The following is an 8,112-nucleotide window of genomic DNA, read 5'->3' as shown; positions in this document are numbered from 1 at the left end:
CTCTCCACTGCACCTTTGTTGTTCAATTGTGCCCAACTTTTCGGGACCCATGGAACATCACTATCCGTAGAGTTTCCTTGGCCAGTAAGTATACTGGAGCACTTGTCCATTTCCTTCTCCAGGAGATCCTTTTGTCAGGCAATCAGAGTTTAAATGGCTTGCCCAGGGTCACACAGCTAGGAAGTGTCCACGGTCAGATTTGAATTCAGGTCTTCCTGATCTCCAGGCCCAGTGCTCTTAACCACTGAACCACTATACCTTACTGTCTCTCAAAAAAAGAGTAGCTAATATTTTTAAACACATCATTTATGTTACCGGATTTCATTCTTGCAGAAACTCCATGAATTAGGCAGGACAGAAATTATTCTCATTTTCAGGATGAGAAAACTGTGACTCTGAGAAATTAAGTGTTCTTGGTGATATAGCTAATAAATGTTGGAGGTAGACGTCAAACCCAGGTCTACCATGACCCTATACTGGCTTTCAAAGTCCAGACTCAGTAGCTCGGCATTCCAAGGTTCTACAACTTAGAGCTAACCTAAACTGCTCGCATTAACTACCTCGATTCTCCCATACAAACCCTACATTGCAGGCAAGCTGAAGGAAGCTCCTCCCTCACACATTTCCATCCCTGACCTCTCAATCTCCATTTCAGGCGCCAGCCATATCTTCTTCCCTCCTCTCTGCCAACTTTGAGGTCTTGCTCCAGTCCTACTTTTCTAGTGCATCCTTTATTGACTGACTGCCCCTGCCTACATAGACCTCTCCTTAATTCAGTTCCACAGTCAGTAAGCACCTACTACAAACCAGGAATAGTACTAAGAGATAGGAATTGGTTTTTCAGTCATTTTCAATCGTGTCTCACTTTTTGTGACTCCATTTGAGTCACAAAATACTGAAGTGGTTTGCCATTTCCTTCCCCAGTTCAATTTATAGTTGAAGAAATTGAGGCAGAGTTAAGTGACTTCCCCAAGGTCGTACAGCTAGGAAGTATCTGAGGCTAGATTTGAACTCAGGTCTTCCTGACTCTAGGCCCAGACCTCTATCCACTTTACCACTTAGCTACTACTGAAGACACAGAAATCTAAAGGTGAAAATGAAACAATCTCTGCCCTCAAGATACATATTTGGGAAGGTAGGGAACAGGTAGAGGGAGGGGGAGAGGATTATATGTATATAGTTAAGTATATACAAAACAAATATAAATAAAAAGGGATGTTGGGATGGTGGAGTGTTAACAGTGTGTGCGTGTATTGGGTGTGGAGCAGGGGGAGGAAGTATATCATGAAAGGCTTTATGTATGAGGTGGCCAGAGTGAATAAAGAAGGCATTCCAGCTGGGGGACAACCTAGGCAAAGGTATGGTGGTAGGAGATGAAACGTCATGTTAGGAGCTTGGCTGGTATGCAAAGAATGCTGCTACTTCATTAGCATTGATTGGCCACATCACTCACTAAGCACCAGGTCCTCCAAATCCTGCCTTGGATTGTTATCTCTATATCTTTGGTCTCCCTAACTAGGTAAGAGACTGGCCTGGGTCTTACAGCCTTTCGTACTCTTCCCCTGTATCTCACATTTCACAAGAGTAAGCCGAGTTTGCTAGGTACATCATCATAAATATTGGTTGATGTGAATTCCCCTAACACCCTTCGGCCTGTAAATCCTCATCATAAAGCATCTTACCACAACGAGGATTTAGTTATAGTCTCTGAGGAAAGCCAGGGCCTTCATCATACAGAAAGCAGCCGAGTGAAGCTTTCTCTGCCTTCATCCCAGAAAGCCAGGGACATGGGTAATAGTAGGGGCAGAGGTCAATTTCCTAGCTGTCTGGAAAGTCCCTCTGATGCCGGATCAAAGCCATCAGATTTCTTCCCCTTTGTTCTCTCAGATTCAGGGCAGTTCCTTCCATCAGGCCTAAGAGCTACATTTGGAGTTGGCATCCTCTGGGCCTTGCTCTCTGAGCCTTGCTTGTCTGGGCTCTGCCACGCTTTGTGCTTCACATCCTGACGGCTCTTATCTTGGTTCGACTGCCCTCAACCCCGACTGTACTCTGCCAGGTGCAAGGCAGAGAGACCTTTATGCTTGCCTTTCTCCCTCTCCCTCTAACTTTTGCCTGAAATGAGAGACTCCATCGTAATTTGGAAATCTCTTGTAATTGTAAGCAAAACTCAGTTCATTAATAAGGCAACGTGGTACAATGGGAAGAAGGTTCGATCTACCTCCGTTCTACGGTCTTTCTATGTCTATCTGCTACCTCTGTAGCCTTGAGCAAGTGACTTTATTCTGATGAGTCTCACTTTTATTTTCTGCAGAAGGGACTAGCTGACCTCTAAGTTCTCTTTGAGTCTGCTTTCTCTATGATCTAGAGTCACTATGATTGAAAATCCACACGTCCCAATAATAATTGGGCACTTTAGCATTTGAGTGGTGAGTCTGAGAATGGACTAGGCAGAGGCTGGGTGGAGACAATCTACCGGAGTTGGAATCATGGGCTTCAAGTTCACCAAGTCAGAGGCTAGAGCCAAGATAATAGAGTAAAGTGAACATGTTTGTCCAACGCTCCCAATGTCATGCTCTAAGCAGCTTTGAAAAGCACATCAAACTGAATTCTGAGTGGGAGAGCCAACAAAGCCTCAGTGAGCCACTTTTTTCCAGTCAAGGGCAGTTAAAAAGGACAAGAAAGAGAGATCTACAGGCAATTTACATTTTTGTAAATATTCATCCATTTCATCTAGATTATCAGTTTTATTGGCACATAGTTGGACAAAATGCTCCTAATAATTAACTTCACCTTCATTGGTTGTACATTCCTTCTTTTCATTTTTGATACTGGCAGTTTGGCTTTCTCCTTTCTTTTTAAGAATCCAATTAGCCAATGGTTTATCTAACTGATTTTTTTTTAGAAAACCAAATCTTAGTTTTTTAATTGGTTATTTTTTTTACTTCGTTTTATTCATCTCTCCTTTGATTTCCAGGATTTCTACTTCAATGCATAACTGGAGATTTAGGGTTAGATGAAAACAACCCCATTCTAGAAAATAATCCTATCCTAGAGTAGCTAGGTGGCACAGTAGATAGAGTGCCAGGCTTGGAATCAGAAAGACTCGTCTTCCTGAATTCAGATCTGGCCTCAAACACTTACTAGCTGTGTGACCTTGGCTATTCACTTAACCTTGCTTTTCTCAGTTTCCTCATATGTCAAATGAGTGGAGAATGAAATGGCAAAGCCCTTCAGGATCTTTGCCAAGAAAACCCCAAATGGGGGTCACAAAGTAAGACACAACTGAAAATGACTCGTGATATAGAATGTTATCCCCCTCCGGACTGAGAAACGATGGTTTCAGAGGACAGATTGAAGCTCTTCCTCCTTTCGTTATCTTTCTTGACTTTTTTTCTGGAACATGGCTAATGCAGAAATAGGTTTTGTATGACTTCGTATGTATAATGGGTGTCATTCTTATTTCTCAGTGGGTGGAGGAGAAAGTAGAAAGAGGGAGAGAATTTGGGCCCGATAATAAAAATCGAATTAAAAACAATCACCACCACCAAAACAAAATTCCAGTTAGACAGGTTTAGTCAGAGTCATAGCTAGGCCGAGGATACCAGGGCTTTGACTTGGTGGCGTCTACCAAGGGCATGCTTCATCCTTTCACAGTCAGGGACCGAATGTAGGCTAGAGGGTAGCCAACATGGCCTGAGCATCTTCCTCTGCTTTCCTATTCCCTCCCATCGGTCCACAGAAGGAGTTATGGCTGAGTATCAGAACCTTCTTCCTTTTGGCCATAGCCCCAGTGACAGAATCTTGAGGTATCCCGCAGAATGTGTTTCCCCTACCTCTGCAGGACAGGTGAACTTCTCCCCGATGTACTGTCCCACACCACCTCCCAGTCCCCTTATCCCCTGGCTTGCTTTCTTCATCCCCCAGGACAATGGCCTAGGTACTCTCTTTTCCACTTAGAAGAAAAAATTCTAATCTCAGCTCTGAGTTTGGTATGAAATGTCTCATCAGCCTTCAGCTCGCTGTCCCTCTTTTTAATGAATGACCTTACCAATGGGACAAATGGAACAAAAGATAACAGTTTCCTCAAATAGGACTCATTAGAGCTTGGAAATGAGTGAGATTGAAATGGTGGCCACTTTTTCTAGTACCTGAGAGCAACTACAATCAAATGGCTGGCCTGTGGGAAAGCACTCTCAGGGCAGAAGGCAGCCTTGGCTTTCTCATCTTTAGACCATTGTGAGCTCAAAAGCAGCCCTTAAAAGGCGCAGTAAAAGGATGAAAGGAGAAATGACTGCAGGATCAGAGGACGGCTGGGAGCTGAGTAAAGGGATGCCAAGATGGGAAGGGAAAAGCAAAGCAAGACTTAATCATTACTTTTGAACCTACCTATTTTTGGTCCTAATGCACCTTAAGATTCCTCAGAACTTCTAAATGAACTCGGAGGCCCCTGACTAAGCTGAACCCCTTATTTCAATGATTGCAATTTTGACCCATTAGTTTTGTCATGTTGCTGCCATACCATGTTCTCAAGGTTGACACGTGTTTCTCAGTGTGTTGCTTTTAGCTGGCAGATAGATGAACCTTGATGGATTCTTCTGTGTAAGGAACTCCTATTAATTCAAAGTCCAGTGTCCCTGTAATAAAGGACTAATTACTTGCACTCTGTTTTTTGACATAGGAGAAAGAGCGCAATGCCTAGCAGACACTGAAATTAGGAATCTTATATTCTTTAGAGAAACTTTCCAGAAGTATCCTGGGATTCCTGTACATGCAGGCCAGGCTTCTAGACCTGAGGATCATAATTGTTCAAAGTAAAATAAAATTTCCCCTAAGACCCATAAATCCCAAGATCTAGAAGCTCCTTCTGAATCCTCAGCCAAAAGTTAACTATTCCTTCCTTGCCAAAGGCATTCAGAGGTGTGGGCAGGATATCACATATTACCAAGGGCATCATAGCACTATGTAAAGAGCATTGGCTTTGGAGACAGAGAATCAGGGTTCAGATCTCAGATCTTCCTAACTACATGACCTTAGATAAGCCATTTCTCCTGCCCTGTCCTCAGTGTCCTTCTCTGTAAAATGAAAGGATTAGGCTGGATCAGTGATTCCCAAAGTGGGCACCAACGCCCCCTGGTGGTGGGTGCTGCAGCGATGCAGGGGGGAGGTGATGGCCACAGGTGCATTTGGGGGCAGTGAATAATTATAAGGGGGCAGTGATAGTACGTGAGGGAGGCACTAAGTAATATTTTTTCTGGAAAGGGGGCAGTAGGCCAAAAAAGTTTGGGAACCATTGGGCTAGATGATATCTAAGGGTACTTCCTGGTCCAAACCTATGATCCTTTGGTCTGCGCATATTAAGCATTTTCATTGATTCTTCCTGTATATGACATGTTGGGAGCAAGTGGTATAGATGGGCAACTTCAGTGTGGCCATGGGGCCCCAAGATATGAAAAGACCCAGAGAAATGCCTCTAGCATCATGGGTGGATCTTCTAAAGGCATTTTATGAGTCATACAGGATGAGCAAGGACTGGTCTTGCACTTGTACCAGTGGAGGAAGGGCATAGGCAGATGAGATGGCAAGCCCCCCAGTCTGTGTGTGAACATTCAGTTAGCTACGGTGTTGCATTCCTCAACCTTTTTGGACCAATGGGATGCCTTAGTGTCTTCCTGAGGAGTACATCATTCCTCTAAAGTAAGCATGTCTGCCAAAAGAGCTAACGGAGCAAGGTGTGATCTGGGCTGAAAGAGAGACCTTGAGGATACCTTGAGAAGTAATAGGAGACTGTGGTCACTTCTAGGATGGTGGCAAGGGAGAGAGGTTTAGGAAAAGCCTTATGAAGATCCCATTTGGGCTTTGGGCTTGAAGGATTCTTGGAAGATAGGGGGAGAGAACATTATTGACTCAAGGAGTCACCTAGAATTAAGAAGAATGATCTTTCCACAGAAAAAGGTGGAGCCAACATGGCTACAAGTGCATTTAAAGGCCAAAATAGATGAGGAAATCATAAGCAAGCACCTACCATAGGTCTTATAAATCAGAGTCTATAAACTTGGTTTTAAAAATAATATTTCTAAGTTATGTACTTCTTTTGTAACTCCTTGCATTTTACTTTCTATTTTATTTAAACCCATTCAGTGAAGGAATCATTGACTTTGCTGTTGTTTAGTCATTTTTTATTTGTGTCTGACTCTTCATGACCCCCTTGGGGGTTCTCTTGGCAAAGATACTGGAGTGGTTTGCTGTTCTTTCTCCAGCTCATTTGACAGAAGAGAAAACTGAGGCAAACAGGGTAAAGTGTCTTGCCCAGGGTCACATAGCTAGGAAGTGTCTAAGGTTGGATTTGAACTCAGGAATATGTGTTCCTGATGCCAGCCCTGGCACTCTGTATACTGCAGTGCCACCTAGCTGCCTCCACTGGCTTTACCATACTGCCAAAGGGATCCATGACACATAAAAGGTGACCAGCCCCTGCTTGAAATGGACTCGACTCTAGAGAGGCAGGATGGTATAGTGGAAAAGGACTACGAATCAAAAGAATCCTGGATCTGAATCTGGAGTCAGGAGATCTGGGTAACAGTCCTGCCCCTGCAACTCAAGAGTCATGTGACTATGGCCTGATCACTGAATTTTTCCAAGGCTCGGTTTACTTTTCTATGCAGTGGAGATAATACTTGTACTACCAAGCTCACAGGACTGTGTCCTTGAGAAGAGTGCTTCATAAACTGTCAACTACTATATAAATCTAAGCATTTGTGATTGCATGAATGTGAGCTTTAATGAAGTCCCTAGGCTCAGATGAATTATGTCCCAGGCTGTTGAAAGAATTCCCAGATGAAATACCTAACCTGCTGTCACTGATCATTGAGAAAGGGAGAAATGCTAGAAATGTGGAAACAGGCACAAAGCCCAACATTCAAAAAAGTATAGAATGAGGAAAGCGCAGCCTGGCAGGGTTGATGTTTATTCCCAGAAAAATTCTAGAGCAGTTTCTGAAACAGATGGTTTACGAGCATTTCAAAAACAGACCAGTGATCACTAGGGCCAGAGTGGGTATACCAAAAAAGAGTTATGCCAAACTAACTTCAGTACCTCTTTTTCCCCATCTCTTAATGGGGATTATTACTGGTAAGTCAGAAAAAATGCCACAGATAGAGCCAGGCTTGGTTTCAGCTCAGAATTTGAAAGTGTATTTCCTAGTATTTTTATGGACAAGACAGAGCTTTGGGTAGGTAGATGATAGTTTTGGGTCAGTCGTGTCTAACTGTTTGTGACCCCGTTTGGGGTTTTCTTGGCAAAGATATTGTTTTACCATTTCCTTCTCCAGTTCACTTTACATATGAAGAAACTGAGGCAAACAGGGTTAAGTGACTTTCCCAGGACAACATGGTTGATGTCTAAGGGGAGATTTGAACTTAGGTCCTCCTGATTCCAGGTTCTGTGCCTAACCACTGTGTTACCTAGCTGCCCATAGATCATAGTGCATTGAGGTGAATCTGAATACAAAGCTAGCCATAAAAGGATAACAGTAGAAAGTTTTTCAATAAAATGCAAATGCCAAGAGGCCTGGAACTTTGATCTTAAGGTCCCCAGCACCTAGCACAATGATGGCGAACCTTTTAGAACCTTTTAGACACTGCATGCCATGCCTCGCTCCCAGACCACATGCCATGCCTTGCCACCCCAACAGAGTTTCCTTCCCACCTTACTCCAGACAGGGGAGAGAGAAGAGGAGGGGAATGGCCCGGGCGCTTCACTCAGGGGAGGGAGTAAGCACTTCCATTGGGCTGCTAGGAAGAGAAATGGGGAGGTGTTGGAGAGGGGGAACAGAGTGGCTCTAGGATGTGCCCACAGAGGGGTCTCTGAGTGCCATCTTTGGCACACGAGCCATAGGTTCACCATTAAGGACCTAGCACAATGCCTAGAAAATAATAGGTATTTCCTAAGTGCTTTCTAAATGATGTATTGATTAATAGAATGTTGCTGAGGAGATACCAGTTTTGATTTAGGTCTCCATTGGCATACTGCAGTGCTCTGGACTTGACCCTGCTCTTTGCAGCATTTTGTTCTAATACAGTTCTTATGGAACCCTTGTTCTGAATGTAAAAGATT

Source organism: Gracilinanus agilis, chromosome X, assembly GCF_016433145.1.
Source record: "Gracilinanus agilis isolate LMUSP501 chromosome X, AgileGrace, whole genome shotgun sequence".
Lineage (NCBI taxonomy): Eukaryota > Metazoa > Chordata > Mammalia > Didelphimorphia > Didelphidae > Gracilinanus > Gracilinanus agilis.
Note: the sequence above shows the minus strand (reverse complement) of the source record.